We start from the raw sequence: 17,188 nt of genomic DNA on the forward strand, positions 1-17,188 counted from the left end.
AGCTTCAAATCCATACGAAACACATGATTTAGCTTCAAATCATTTCGAAGGACTAGGCTTAGATTCAAATCCATGAGAAACAAATGATTTAGCTTCAAATCAATGCGAAGTAGAAGACTTAGCTTCAAATCCATGCGAAACACGTGATTTTGCTTCCAATTAATGGGAAGTAGAAGGCTTAGCTTCAAATCCATGCGAAACAAGTGGTTTAGCTTCAAATCGTTGTGATATGCGTTATTTAGATTTAACTGCATGCGCAACGAACGAGTTAGCTTCAAATCCATACGATACACAAGATTTAGCTACAAATTAATGCGATGTAGAAGTTTTAGCTGCAAATCCATGCGATACACAAGATTTAGCTTCAAATCAATGCGATGTATAAGGTTTAGCTTCAAATCCACGCGAAACACATGACTTAGCTCCAAATACTTGCGATATAAGTGATATAGCTTCAAATGCAGACTAATCGAACGAGTTAGCTTCAAAATCCACGCGATACACATGATTAAGCTTCAAATACTTGCGATATAAGTGGTGTAGATTCAACTGCAGGCGAAACGAACGAGTTAGCTTCAAATCCATGCGAAACACATGATTTAGCTGCAGATCAATGCGATGTAGAAGGTTTAACTTCAAATCAATAAGAGGTAGAAGGTTTAGCTTCAAATCAATGCGATGTAGAAGGTTTAGCTTCAAATCCATACGAAACACATGATTTAGCTTCAAATCATTTCGAAGGACTAGGCTTAGATTCAAATCCGTGAGAAACAAATGATTTAGCTTCAAATCAATGCGAAGTAGAAAGCTTAGCTTCAAATCCATGCGAAACACGTGATTTTGCTTCCAATTAATGGGAAGTAGAAGGCTTAGCTTCAAATCCATGCGAAACAAGTGGTTTAGCTTCAAATCGTTGTGATATGCGTTATTTAGATTTAACTGCATGCGCAACGAACGAGTTAGCTTCAAATCCATACGATACACAAGATTTAGCTACAAATCAATGCGATGTAGAAGGTTTAGCTTCAAATCCATGCGAAACAAATGGTTTAGCTACAAATACTTGTGATATACATTATTTAGCTACAACTGCATGCGAAACAAACGAGTTAGCTTCAAATCGATGCGAAACACACGATTTAGCTTCAAATCAATGCGATGTAGAAGATTTAACTTCAAATCCAAGCGAAACACATGATTTAGCTTAAAATACTTGCGATGTAAGTGATCTAGTTTCAAATACAGTCGAAACGAATGAGTTAGCTTCAAATCCATGCGAAACACATTATTCAGCTGCAAATCAATGCGATGTAGAAGGTTTAGCTTCAAATCCATGCCTATCACATGATTTAGCTTCAAATCCATGGGTTTGTAGAAGGTTTAGATTCAAATCCATGCGAAACACATTATTTAGCTGCAAATCAGTGCGAAGTAGAAGGCTCGGGTTCAAATCAATGCGATTCAAATGGTTCATCTTCAAATGCTTTTGAAAGACATGATTTACCTGCAACTGCATGCGAAACAAACGAGTTAGCTTCAAATCCATGCGAAACACATGATTTAGCTTCAAATCAATGTGATGTAGAAGGTTTAGCTTCAAATCCATGCGATACACAAGATTTAGCTTCAAATCAATGCGATGTAGTAGGTTTAGCTTCAAATCCATGCGACACATATGATTTAGCTTCAAATACTTGCGATATAAGTGATATAGCTTCAAAAGCAGGAGGAACAAACGAGATAGCTTCAATTCCATGCGAAACAAATTATTTAGCTACAAATCAATGCGAAGTAGAAGGCATAGCTTCAAATCCATGCGAAGCAAATGGTTTAGCAACAAATACTTGTGATATACATTATTTAGCTACAACTTCAAGCGAAACAAACGAGCTAGCTTCAAATCAATGCGATGTAGAAGGTTTAGCTTCAAATCCATGCGAAAGAAATGATTTAGCTTCAAACAGTTGAGGTATAAGTGATATAGCTTCAAATGCAGACTAATCGAACGAGTTAGCTTCAAAATCCACGCGATACACATGATTTAGCTTCAAATACTTGCGATATAAGTGGTGTAGATTCAACTGCAGCCGAAACGAACGAGTTAGCTTCAAATCCATGCGAAACACATGATTTAGCTGCAGATCAATGCGATGTAGAAGGTTTAACTTCAAATCAATAAGAGGTAGAAGGTTTAGCTTCAAATCAATGCGATGTAGAAGGTTTAGCTTCAAATCCATACGAAACACATGATTTAGCTTCAAATCATTTCGAAGGACTAGGCTTAGATTCAAATCCATGGGAAACAAATGATTTAGCTTCAAATCAATGCGAAGTAGTAGGCTTAGCTTCAAATCCATGCGAAACACGTGATTTTGCTTCCAATTAATGGGAAGTAGAAGGCTTAGCTTCAAATCCATGCGAAACAAGTGGTTTAGCTTCAAATCGTTGTGATATGCATTATTTAGATTTAACTGCATGCGCAACGAACGAGTTAGCTTCAAATCCATACGATACACAAGATTTAGCTACAAATCAATGCGATGTAGAAGTTTTAGCTGCAAATCCATGCGATACACAAGATTTAGCTTCAAATCAATGCGATGTATAAGGTTTAGCTTCAAATCCAAGCGAAACACATGACTTAGCTCCAAATACTTGCGATATAAGTGATAAAGCTTCAAATGCAGACTAATCGAACGAGTTAGCTTTAAAATCCACGCGATACACATGATTTAGCTTCAAATACTTGCGATATAAGTGGTGTAGATTCAACTGCAGGCGAAACGAACGAGTTAGCTTCAAATCCATGCGAAACACATGATTTAGCTGCAGATCAATGCGATGTAGAAGGTTTAACTTCAAATCAATAAGAGGTAGAAGGTTTAGCTTCAAATCAATGCGATGTAGAAAGTTTAGCTTCAAATCCATGCGAAACAAATGGTTTAGCTACAAATACTTGTGATATACATTATTTAGCTACAACTGCATGCGAAACAAACGAGTTAGCTTCAAATCAATGCGATGTAGAAGGTTTAGCTCCAAATCAATGGGAAACAAATGATTTAGCTTCAGATGTTTGCGATATAAGTGATATAGCTTCAAATGCTGACGAAACAAAGGGGTTAGTTTCAACTGAATGCGAAACAAATGATTTAGCTTCAAATCAATAAGATGTAGCAGGTTTAGATTCAAATAAATGCGATGTAGAAAGTTTAGCATCAAATCCATGCGACACACATGATATAGCATCAGATACACGCGATATAAGTGATATAGTTGCAAATGCAGGCGAAACGAACGAGTTAGCTTCAAATCCAAACGAAACACATAATTTAGCTACAAATCAATGCGAAGTAGAAGGCATAGCTTCAAATCCATGCGAAGCAAATGGTTTAGCAACAAATACTTGTGATATACATTATTTAGCTACAACTGCAAGCGAAACAAACGAGTTAGCTTCAAATCAATGCGATGTAGAAGGTTTAGCTTCAAATCCATGCGAAAGAAATGATTTAGCTTCAAACAGTTGAGGTATAAGTGATATAGCTTCAAATGCAGACTAATCGAACGAGTTAGCTTCAAAATCCACGCGATACACATGATTTAGCTTCAAATACTTGCGATATAAGTGGTGTAGATTCAACTGCAGCCGAAACGAACGAGTTAGCTTCAAATCCATGCGAAACACATGATTTAGCTGCAGATCAATGCGATGTAGAAGGTTTAACTTCAAATCAATAAGAGGTAGAAGGTTTAGCTTCAAATCAATGCGATGTAGAAGGTTTAGCTTCAAATCCATACGAAACACATGATTTAGCTTCAAATCATTTCGAAGGACTAGGCTTAGATTCAAATCCATGAGAAACAAATGATTTAGCTTCAAATCAATGCGAAGTAGAAGGCTTAGCTTCAAATCCATGCGAAACACGTGATTTTGCTTCCAATTAATGGGAAGTAGAAGGCTTAGCTTCAAATCCATGCGAAACAAATGGTTTAGCTTCAAAAAGTTGTGATATACATGATTTAGATTCAGATGCAGGCTACACAAACGAGTTAGATTCAAATCCATGCGAATCACATGATTTAGCTTCAAATTCATGCGAATCACATGGTTCAGCTTCATAGTTTCATATTCTCGGGAAACAGATTCAGATACTTGTGATATACCTGATTATGCTTCAACTGCTTGCGAAACATATGAGTTAGCTTCAAATCCATGCGAAACACATGATTTAGTTTCAAATCAATGCGAACTAGAAGGCTTGGCTTCAAATCCAAGCGAAACACATGATGTAGCTTCAACTCAGTGCGAAGTATAAGGCTTAGATTCAAATCCACGCGAAACCAATGATTTTACTTCAGATTCTTGCGACATAAGTGATATAGCTTCAAATGCAGACGAATCAAACGAGTTAGCTTGAAAATCCATGCGATACACATGATTTAGCTTCAAATCAATGCGAAGTAGAAGGATTAGCTTCAAATCCATGCGAAACAAATGATTTAGGTTCAGATACTTGCGACAGAAGTGATATAGTTTCAAATGCAGGGGAAACAAACGAGTTAGCTTCAAAATCCATGCGATACACATGATGTAGCTTCAAATCAACGCGCAGTAGAGGGATTAGCTTCAAATCCATGCGAAACAAATGATTTAGGTTAAGATACTTGCGACATAAGTGATATAGTTTCAAATGCAGGCGAAACAAACGAGATAGCTTCAAATCCATACGAAACAAATGATTTAGCTGCAAATCAATGCGATGTAGAAGGTTTTGCTTCAAATCCGTGCGAAAAACATGATTTACCTTCAAATCAATTCGAAGTACACGGCTCAGATTCAAATCCATGCGACACAAATGATTTAGCAGCAGATTCATGCGATTTAAGTGATATAGCTTCAAATGAATGCGAAACAAACGAGTCAGCTTCAAATCCAAGCGAATTACATGATTTAGCTTCAAATTCATTCGAAACACATGGTTTAGCTTAATATTCATGCGATACAAATGGTTCAGCTTCAAATATTTGTGATATACATGATTTAGCTTCAACTGCATGTGAAACAGACGTGTTAGCTTCAAATTCAAGCGAAACACATGATTCATCTTCAAATAAATGCGAAGTAGAAGTGTTAGCTTCAAGTCCATGCAAAACAAATGGTTTAGCTTCAAAAAGTTGTGATATACATGATTTAGATTCAGATGCAGGCTACACAAACGAGTTAGATTCAAATCCATGCGAAACACATGATTTAGCTTCAAATTCATGCGAATCACATGGTTCAGCTTCATAGTTTCATATTCTCGGGAAACAGATTCAGATACTTGTGATATACCTGATTATGCTTCAACTGCTTGCGAAACATATGAGTTAGCTTCAAATCCATACGAAACACATGATTTAGTTTCAAATCAATGCGAACTAGAAGGCTTGGCTTCAAATCCAAGCGAAACACATGATGTAGCTTCAACTCAGTGCGAAGTATAAGGCTTAGATTCAAATCCACGCGAAACCAATGATTTTACTTCAGATTCTTGCGACATAAGTGATATAGCTTCAAATGCAGACGAATCAAACGAGTTAGCTTGAAAATCCATGCGATACACATGATTTAGCTTCAAATCAATGCGAAGTAGAAGGATTAGCTTCAAATCCATGCGAAACAAATGATTTAGGTTCAGATACTTGCGACAGAAGTGATATAGTTTCAAATGCAGGGGAAACAAACGAGGTAGCTTCAATTCCATGCGAAACAAATGGTTTAGCTGCAAATACTTGTGATATACATAATTTAGCTACAACTGCATGCGAAACAAACGAGTTAGCTTCATAATCCACGCGATACACATAATTTTTGCTTCAAATCAATGCGGATGTAGAAGATTTAGCTTCAAATCCATGCGACACATATGATTTAGCTTCAAATACTTGCGATATAAGTGATATAGCTTCAAAAGCAGGGGGAACAAACGAGGTAGCTTCAATTCCATGCGAAACAAATGGTTTAGCTGCAAATACTTGTGATATACATAATTTAGCTACAACTGCATGCGAAACAAACGAGTTAGCTTCAAATCCATGCGAAACACACGATTTATATGCAAATCAATGCGATGTAGAAGGTTTAGCTTCAAATCCATACGACACATATGATTAAGTTTCAAATACTTGCGATATAAGTGATATAGCTTCAAAAGCCGGGGGAGCAAACGCGGTAGCTTCAATTCCATGCGAAACACAAGATTTAGCTACAAATCAATGCGATGTAGAAGGTTTAGCTTCAAATCCATGCGAAACAAATGGTTTAGCTACAAATACTTGTGATATACATTATTTAGCTACAACTGCATGCGAAACAAACGAGTTAGCTTCAAATCGATGCGAAACACACGATTTAGCTTCAAATCAATGCGATGTAGAAGATTTAACTTCAAATCCAAGCGAAACACATGATTTAGCTTAAAATACTTGCGATATAAGTGATCTAGTTTCAAATACAGTCGAAACGAACGAGTTAGCTTCAAATCCATGCGAAACACATTATTCAGCTGCAAATCAATGCGATGTAGAAGGTTTAGCTTCAAATCCATGCCAATCACATGATTTAGCTTCAAATCCATGGGTTTGTAGAAGGTTTAGCTTCAAATCCATGCGAAACACATTATTTAGCTGCAAATCAGTGCGAAGTAGAAGGCTCGGGTTCAAATCAATGCGATTCAAATGGTTCATCTTCAAATGCTTTTGAGAGACATGATTTACCTGCAACTGCATGCGAAACAAACGAGTTAGCTTCAAATCCATGCGAAACACATGATTTAGCTTCAAATCAATGTGATGTAGAAGGTTTAGCTTCAAATCCATGCGATACACAAGATTTACCTTCAAATCAATGCGATGTAGTAGGTTTAGCTTCAAATCCATGCGACACATATGATTTAGCTTCAAATACTTGCGATATAAGTGATATAGCTTCAAAAGCAGGAGGAACAAACGAGATAGCTTCAATTCCATGCGAAACAAATTATTTAGCTACAAATCAATGCGAAGTAGAAGGCATAGCTTCAAATCCATGCGAAGCAAATGGTTTAGCAACAAATACTTGTGATATACATTATTTAGCTACAACTGCAAGCGAAACAAACGAGTTAGCTTCAAATCAATGCGATGTAGAAGGTTTAGCTTCAAATCCATGCGAAACAAATGATTTAGCTTCAAACAGTTGAGGTATAAGTGATATAGCTTCAAATGCAGACTAATCGAACGAGTTAGCTTCAAAATCCACGCGATACACATGATTTAGCTTCAAATACTTGCGATATAAGTGGTGTAGATTCAACTGCAGCCGAAACGAACGAGTTAGCTTCAAATCCATGCGAAACACATGATTTAGCTGCAGATCAATGCGATGTAGAAGGTTTAACTTCAAATTAATAAGAGGTAGAAGGTTTAGCTTCAAATCAATGCGATGTAGAAGGTTTAGCTTCAAATCCATACGAAACACATGAGTTAGCTTCAAATCATTTCGAAGGACTAGGCTTAGATTCAAATCCATGAGAAACAAATGATTTAGCTTCAAATCAATGCGAAGTAGAAGGCTTAGCTTCAAATCCATGCGAAACACGTGATTTTGCTTGCAATTAATGGGAAGTAGAAGGCTTAGCTTCAAATCCATGCGAAACAAGTGGTTTAGCTTCAAATCGTTGTGATATGCGTTATTTAGATTTAACTGCATGCGCAACGAACGAGTTAGCTTCAAATCCATACGATACACAAGATTTAGCTACAAATCAATGCGATGTAGAAGGTATAGCTTCAAATCCATGCGAAACAAATGGTTTAGCTACAAATACTTGTGATATACATTATTTAGCTACAACTGCATGCGAAACAAACGAGTTAGCTTCAAATCGATGCGAAACACACGATTTAGCTTCAAATCAATGCGATGTAGAAGATTTAACTTCAAATCCAAGCGAAACACATGATTTAGCTTAAAATACTTGCGATATAAGTGATCTAGTTTCAAATACAGTCGAAACGAATGAGTTAGCTTCAAATCCATGCGAAACACATTATTCAGCTGCAAATCAATGCGATGTAGAAGGTTTAGCTTCAAATCCATGCCAATCACATGATTTAGCTTCAAATCCATGGGTTTGTAGAAGGTTTAGCTTCAAATCCATGCGAAACACATTATTTAGCTGCAAATCAGTGCGAAGTAGAAGGCTCGGGTTCAAATCAATGCGATTCAAATGGTTCATCTTCAAATGCTTTTGAAAGACATGATTTACCTGCAACTGCATGCGAAACAAACGAGTTAGCTTCAAATCCATGCGAAACACATGATTTAGCTTCAAATCAATGTGATGTAGAAGGTTTAGCTTCAAATCAATAAGAGGTAGAAGGTTTAGCTTCAAATCAATGCGATGTAGAAAGTTTAGCTTCAAATCCATGCGAAACAAATGGTTTAGCTACAAATACTTGTGATATACATTATTTAGCTACAACTGCATGCGAAACAAACGAGTTAGCTTCAAATCAATGCGATGTAGAAGGTTTAGCTTCAAATCCATGCGAAACAAATGATTTAGCTTCAAACAGTTGAGGTATAAGTGATATAGCTTCAAATGCAGACTAATCGAACGAGTTAGCTTCATAATCCACGCGATACACATGATTTAGCTTCAAATACTTGCGATATAACTGGTGTAGATTCAACTGCAGCCGAAACGAACGAGTTAGCTTCAAATCCATGCGAAACACATGATTTAGCTGCAGATCAATGCGATGTAGAAGGTTTAACTTCAAATCAATAAGAGGTAGAAGGTTTAGCTTCAAATCAATGCGATGTAGAAGGTTTAGCTTCAAATCCATACGAAACACATGATTTAGCTTCAAATCATTTCGAAGGACTAGGCTTAGATTCAAATCCATGAGAAACAAATGATTTAGCTTCAAATCAATGCGAAGTAGAAGACTTAGCTTCAAATCCATGCGAAACACGTGATTTTGCTTCCAATTAATGGGAAGTAGAAGGCTTAGCTTCAAATCCATGCGAAACAAGTGGTTTAGCTTCAAATCGTTGTGATATGCGTTATTTAGATTTAACTGCATGCGCAACGAACGAGTTAGCTTCAAATCCATACGATACACAAGATTTAGCTACAAATTAATGCGATGTAGAAGTTTTAGCTGCAAATCCATGCGATACACAAGATTTAGCTTCAAATCAATGCGATGTATAAGGTTTAGCTTCAAATCCACGCGAAACACATGACTTAGCTCCAAATACTTGCGATATAAGTGATATAGCTTCAAATGCAGACTAATCGAACGAGTTAGCTTCAAAATCCACGCGATACACATGATTAAGCTTCAAATACTTGCGATATAAGTGGTGTAGATTCAACTGCAGGCGAAACGAACGAGTTAGCTTCAAATCCATGCGAAACACATGATTTAGCTGCAGATCAATGCGATGTAGAAGGTTTAACTTCAAATCAATAAGAGGTAGAAGGTTTAGCTTCAAATCAATGCGATGTAGAAGGTTTAGCTTCAAATCCATACGAAACACATGATTTAGCTTCAAATCATTTCGAAGGACTAGGCTTAGATTCAAATCCGTGAGAAACAAATGATTTAGCTTCAAATCAATGCGAAGTAGAAAGCTTAGCTTCAAATCCATGCGAAACACGTGATTTTGCTTCCAATTAATGGGAAGTAGAAGGCTTAGCTTCAAATCCATGCGAAACAAGTGGTTTAGCTTCAAATCGTTGTGATATGCGTTATTTAGATTTAACTGCATGCGCAACGAACGAGTTAGCTTCAAATCCATACGATACACAAGATTTAGCTACAAATCAATGCGATGTAGAAGGTTTAGCTTCAAATCCATGCGAAACAAATGGTTTAGCTACAAATACTTGTGATATACATTATTTAGCTACAACTGCATGCGAAACAAACGAGTTAGCTTCAAATCGATGCGAAACACACGATTTAGCTTCAAATCAATGCGATGTAGAAGATTTAACTTCAAATCCAAGCGAAACACATGATTTAGCTTAAAATACTTGCGATGTAAGTGATCTAGTTTCAAATACAGTCGAAACGAATGAGTTAGCTTCAAATCCATGCGAAACACATTATTCAGCTGCAAATCAATGCGATGTAGAAGGTTTAGCTTCAAATCCATGCCTATCACATGATTTAGCTTCAAATCCATGGGTTTGTAGAAGGTTTAGATTCAAATCCATGCGAAACACATTATTTAGCTGCAAATCAGTGCGAAGTAGAAGGCTCGGGTTCAAATCAATGCGATTCAAATGGTTCATCTTCAAATGCTTTTGAAAGACATGATTTACCTGCAACTGCATGCGAAACAAACGAGTTAGCTTCAAATCCATGCGAAACACATGATTTAGCTTCAAATCAATGTGATGTAGAAGGTTTAGCTTCAAATCCATGCGATACACAAGATTTAGCTTCAAATCAATGCGATGTAGTAGGTTTAGCTTCAAATCCATGCGACACATATGATTTAGCTTCAAATACTTGCGATATAAGTGATATAGCTTCAAAAGCAGGAGGAACAAACGAGATAGCTTCAATTCCATGCGAAACAAATTATTTAGCTACAAATCAATGCGAAGTAGAAGGCATAGCTTCAAATCCATGCGAAGCAAATGGTTTAGCAACAAATACTTGTGATATACATTATTTAGCTACAACTGCAAGCGAAACAAACGAGCTAGCTTCAAATCAATGCGATGTAGAAGGTTTAGCTTCAAATCCATGCGAAAGAAATGATTTAGCTTCAAACAGTTGAGGTATAAGTGATATAGCTTCAAATGCAGACTAATCGAACGAGTTAGCTTCAAAATCCACGCGATACACATGATTTAGCTTCAAATACTTGCGATATAAGTGGTGTAGATTCAACTGCAGCCGAAACGAACGAGTTAGCTTCAAATCCATGCGAAACACATGATTTAGCTGCAGATCAATGCGATGTAGAAGGTTTAACTTCAAATCAATAAGAGGTAGAAGGTTTAGCTTCAAATCAATGCGATGTAGAAGGTTTAGCTTCAAATCCATACGAAACACATGATTTAGCTTCAAATCATTTCGAAGGACTAGGCTTAGATTCAAATCCATGGGAAACAAATGATTTAGCTTCAAATCAATGCGAAGTAGTAGGCTTAGCTTCAAATCCATGCGAAACACGTGATTTTGCTTCCAATTAATGGGAAGTAGAAGGCTTAGCTTCAAATCCATGCGAAACAAGTGGTTTAGCTTCAAATCGTTGTGATATGCATTATTTAGATTTAACTGCATGCGCAACGAACGAGTTAGCTTCAAATCCATACGATACACAAGATTTAGCTACAAATCAATGCGATGTAGAAGTTTTAGCTGCAAATCCATGCGATACACAAGATTTAGCTTCAAATCAATGCGATGTATAAGGTTTAGCTTCAAATCCAAGCGAAACACATGACTTAGCTCCAAATACTTGCGATATAAGTGATAAAGCTTCAAATGCAGACTAATCGAACGAGTTAGCTTTAAAATCCACGCGATACACATGATTTAGCTTCAAATACTTGCGATATAAGTGGTGTAGATTCAACTGCAGGCGAAACGAACGAGTTAGCTTCAAATCCATGCGAAACACATGATTTAGCTGCAGATCAATGCGATGTAGAAGGTTTAACTTCAAATCAATAAGAGGTAGAAGGTTTAGCTTCAAATCAATGCGATGTAGAAAGTTTAGCTTCAAATCCATGCGAAACAAATGGTTTAGCTACAAATACTTGTGATATACATTATTTAGCTACAACTGCATGCGAAACAAACGAGTTAGCTTCAAATCAATGCGATGTAGAAGGTTTAGCTCCAAATCAATGGGAAACAAATGATTTAGCTTCAGATGTTTGCGATATAAGTGATATAGCTTCAAATGCTGACGAAACAAAGGGGTTAGTTTCAACTGAATGCGAAACAAATGATTTAGCTTCAAATCAATAAGATGTAGCAGGTTTAGATTCAAATAAATGCGATGTAGAAAGTTTAGCATCAAATCCATGCGACACACATGATATAGCATCAGATACACGCGATATAAGTGATATAGTTGCAAATGCAGGCGAAACGAACGAGTTAGCTTCAAATCCAAACGAAACACATAATTTAGCTACAAATCAATGCGAAGTAGAAGGCATAGCTTCAAATCCATGCGAATCAAATGGTTTAGCAACAAATACTTGTGATATACATTATTTAGCTACAACTGCAAGCGAAACAAACGAGTTAGCTTCAAATCAATGCGATGTAGAAGGTTTAGCTTCAAATCCATGCGAAAGAAATGATTTAGCTTCAAACAGTTGAGGTATAAGTGATATAGCTTCAAATGCAGACTAATCGAACGAGTTAGCTTCAAAATCCACGCGATACACATGATTTAGCTTCAAATACTTGCGATATAAGTGGTGTAGATTCAACTGCAGCCGAAACGAACGAGTTAGCTTCAAATCCATGCGAAACACATGATTTAGCTGCAGATCAATGCGATGTAGAAGGTTTAACTTCAAATCAATAAGAGGTAGAAGGTTTAGCTTCAAATCAATGCGATGTAGAAGGTTTAGCTTCAAATCCATACGAAACACATGATTTAGCTTCAAATCATTTCGAAGGACTAGGCTTAGATTCAAATCCATGAGAAACAAATGATTTAGCTTCAAATCAATGCGAAGTAGAAGGCTTAGCTTCAAATCCATGCGAAACACGTGATTTTGCTTCCAATTAATGGGAAGTAGAAGGCTTAGCTTCAAATCCATGCGAAACAAATGGTTTAGCTTCAAAAAGTTGTGATATACATGATTTAGATTCAGATGCAGGCTACACAAACGAGTTAGATTCAAATCCATGCGAAACACATGATTTAGCTTCAAATTCATGCGAATCACATGGTTCAGCTTCATAGTTTCATATTCTCGGGAAACAGATTCAGATACTTGTGATATACCTGATTATGCTTCAACTGCTTGCGAAACATATGAGTTAGCTTCAAATCCATGCGAAACACATGATTTAGTTTCAAATCAATGCGAACTAGAAGGCTTGGCTTCAAATCCAAGCGAAACACATGATGTAGCTTCAACTCAGTGCGAAGTATAAGGCTTAGATTCAAATCCACGCGAAACCAATGATTTTACTTCAGATTCTTGCGACATAAGTGATATAGCTTCAAATGCAGACGAATCAAACGAGTTAGCTTGAAAATCCATGCGATACACATGATTTAGCTTCAAATCAATGCGAAGTAGAAGGATTAGCTTCAAATCCATGCGAAACAAATGATTTAGGTTCAGATACTTGCGACAGAAGTGATATAGTTTCAAATGCAGGGGAAACAAACGAGTTAGCTTCAAAATCCATGCGATACACATGATGTAGCTTCAAATCAACGCGCAGTAGAGGGATTAGCTTCAAATCCATGCGAAACAAATGATTTAGGTTAAGATACTTGCGACATAAGTGATATAGTTTCAAATGCAGGCGAAACAAACGAGATAGCTTCAAATCCATACGAAACAAATGATTTAGCTGCAAATCAATGCGATGTAGAAGGTTTTGCTTCAAATCCGTGCGAAAAACATGATTTACCTTCAAATCAATTCGAAGTACACGGCTCAGATTCAAATCCATGCGACACAAATGATTTAGCAGCAGATTCATGCGATTTAAGTGATATAGCTTCAAATGAATGCGAAACAAACGAGTCAGCTTCAAATCCAAGCGAATTACATGATTTAGCTTCAAATTCATTCGAAACACATGGTTTAGCTTAATATTCATGCGATACAAATGGTTCAGCTTCAAATATTTGTGATATACATGATTTAGCTTCAACTGCATGTGAAACAGACGTGTTAGCTTCAAATTCAAGCGAAACACATGATTCATCTTCAAATAAATGCGAAGTAGAAGTGTTAGCTTCAAGTCCATGCAAAACAAATGGTTTAGCTTCAAAAAGTTGTGATATACATGATTTAGATTCAGATGCAGGCTACACAAACGAGTTAGATTCAAATCCATGCGAAACACATGATTTAGCTTCAAATTCATGCGAATCACATGGTTCAGCTTCATAGTTTCATATTCTCGGGAAACAGATTCAGATACTTGTGATATACCTGATTATGCTTCAACTGCTTGCGAAACATATGAGTTAGCTTCAAATCCATACGAAACACATGATTTAGTTTCAAATCAATGCGAACTAGAAGGCTTGGCTTCAAATCCAAGCGAAACACATGATGTAGCTTCAACTCAGTGCGAAGTATAAGGCTTAGATTCAAATCCACGCGAAACCAATGATTTTACTTCAGATTCTTGCGACATAAGTGATATAGCTTCAAATGCAGACGAATCAAACGAGTTAGCTTGAAAATCCATGCGATACACATGATTTAGCTTCAAATCAATGCGAAGTAGAAGGATTAGCTTCAAATCCATGCGAAACAAATGATTTAGGTTCAGATACTTGCGACAGAAGTGATATAGTTTCAAATGCAGGGGAAACAAACGAGTTAGCTTCAAAATCCATGCGATACACATGATGTAGCTTCAAATCAACGCGCAGTAGAGGGATTAGCTTCAAATCCATGCGAAACAAATGATTTAGGTTAAGATACTTGCGACATAAGTGATATAGTTTCAAATGCAGGCGAAACAAACGAGATAGCTTCAAATCCATACGAAACAAATGATTTAGCTGCAAATCAATGCGATGTAGAAGGTTTTGCTTCAAATCCGTGCGAAAAACATGATTTACCTTCAAATCAATTCGAAGTACACGGCTCAGATTCAAATCCATGCGACACAAATGATTTAGCAGCAGATTCATGCGATTTAAGTGATATAGCTTCAAATGAATGCGAAACAAACGAGTCAGCTTCAAATCCAAGCGAATTACATGATTTAGCTTCAAATTCATTCGAAACACATGGTTTAGCTTAATATTCATGCGATACAAATGGTTCAGCTTCAAATATTTGTGATATACATGATTTAGCTTCAACTGCATGTGAAACAGACGTGTTAGCTTCAAATTCAAGCGAAACACATGATTCATCTTCAAATAAATGCGAAGTAGAAGTGTTAGCTTCAAGTCCATGCAAAACAAATGGTTTAGCTTCAAAAAGTTGTGATATACATGATTTAGATTCAGATGCAGGCTACACAAACGAGTTAGATTCAAATCCATGCGAAACACATGATTTAGCTTCAAATTCATGCGAATCACATGGTTCAGCTTCATAGTTTCATATTCTCGGGAAACAGATTCAGATACTTGTGATATACCTGATTATGCTTCAACTGCTTGCGAAACATATGAGTTAGCTTCAAATCCATACGAAACACATGATTTAGTTTCAAATCAATGCAAACTAGAAGGCTTGGCTTCAAATCCAAGCGAAACACATGATGTAGCTTCAACTCAGTGCGAAGTATAAGGCTTAGATTCAAATCCACGCGAAACCAATGATTTTACTTCAGATTCTTGCGACATAAGTGATATAGCTTCAAATGCAGACGAATCAAACGAGTTAGCTTGAAAATCCATGCGATACACATGATTTAGCTTCAAATCAATGCGAAGTAGAAGGATTAGCTTCAAATCCATGCGAAACAAATGATTTAGGTTCAGATACTTGCGACAGAAGTGATATAGTTTCAAATGCAGGGGAAACAAACGAGTTAGCTTCAAAATCCATGCGATACACATGATGTAGCTTCAAATCAACGCGCAGTAGAGGGATTAGCTTCAAATCCATGCGAAACAAATGATTTAGGTTAAGATACTTGCGACATAAGTGATATAGTTTCAAATGCAGGCGAAACAAACGAGATAGCTTCAAATCCATACGAAACAAATGATTTAGCTGCAAATCAATGCGATGTAGAAGGTTTTGCTTCAAATCCGTGCGAAAAACATGATTTACCTTCAAATCAATTCGAAGTACACGGCTCAGATTCAAATCCATGCGACACAAATGATTTAGCAGCAGATTCATGCGATTTAAGTGATATAGCTTCAAATGAATGCGAAACAAACGAGTCAGCTTCAAATCCAAGCGAATTACATGATTTAGCTTCAAATTCATTCGAAACACATGGTTTAGCTTAATATTCATGCGATACAAATGGTTCAGCTTCAAATATTTGTGATATACATGATTTAGCTTCAACTGCATGTGAAACAGACGTGTTAGCTTCAAATTCTAGCGAAACACATGATTCATCTTCAAATAAATGCGAAGTAGAAGTGTTAGCTTCAAGTCCATGCAAAACAAATGGTTTAGCTTCAAAAAGTTGTGATATACATGATTTAGATTCAGATGCAGGCTACACAAACGAGTTAGATTCAAATCCATGCGAAAGACATGATTTAGCTTCAAATTCATGCGAATCACATGGTTCAGCTTCATAGTTTCATATTCTCGGGAAACAGATTCAGATACTTGTGATATACCTGATTATGCTTCAGGTGATATAGATTCAGCTGCATGCGAAACAAACGAGTTAGTTTCAAGTCCATGCGAAACATATGAGTTAGCTTCAAATCCATGCGAAACACATGATTTAGCTTCAAATCAATGCGAACTAGAAGGCTTGGCTTCAAATCCAAGCGAAACACATGATGTAGCTTCAACTCAGTGCGAAGTATAAGGCTTAGATTCAAATCCATGCGAAACAAATGATATAGATATAGATACTTGTTATATTAGTGATATGGCTTCAAATGCGGGCGAAACAAACGAGCCAGCTTCAAATCTATGCAAAAACAAACGATTAAACTTCAAATGCATGCTTAATACATTGTTTCGAATCAAATTCATGCAACGCACGTGATTTAGATTCAAATTTATGCGAAACAAATTATTTAGATTCAAATACTTGCGACATAAATGATACAGCTTCAAATAGAGGCGAAACAAACGAGTTTGCTTCAAATCCATGCGAAACACATGATTAAGCTTCAAATCAATTCGAAGTAGGAGGCTTAACTTCAAATCCAAGCGACACTAATTATTTAGCTTCTAATGCTTGCGATACAAGTGACATAGCTTCAAGTGCAGGCGAAACAAACGAGTTAGCTTCAAAATCCATGCGAAAC

This window comes from Megalopta genalis, unplaced genomic scaffold (genome assembly GCF_051020955.1).
Source record: "Megalopta genalis isolate 19385.01 unplaced genomic scaffold, iyMegGena1_principal scaffold0286, whole genome shotgun sequence".
Classification (NCBI taxonomy): Eukaryota; Metazoa; Arthropoda; class Insecta; order Hymenoptera; family Halictidae; genus Megalopta; species Megalopta genalis.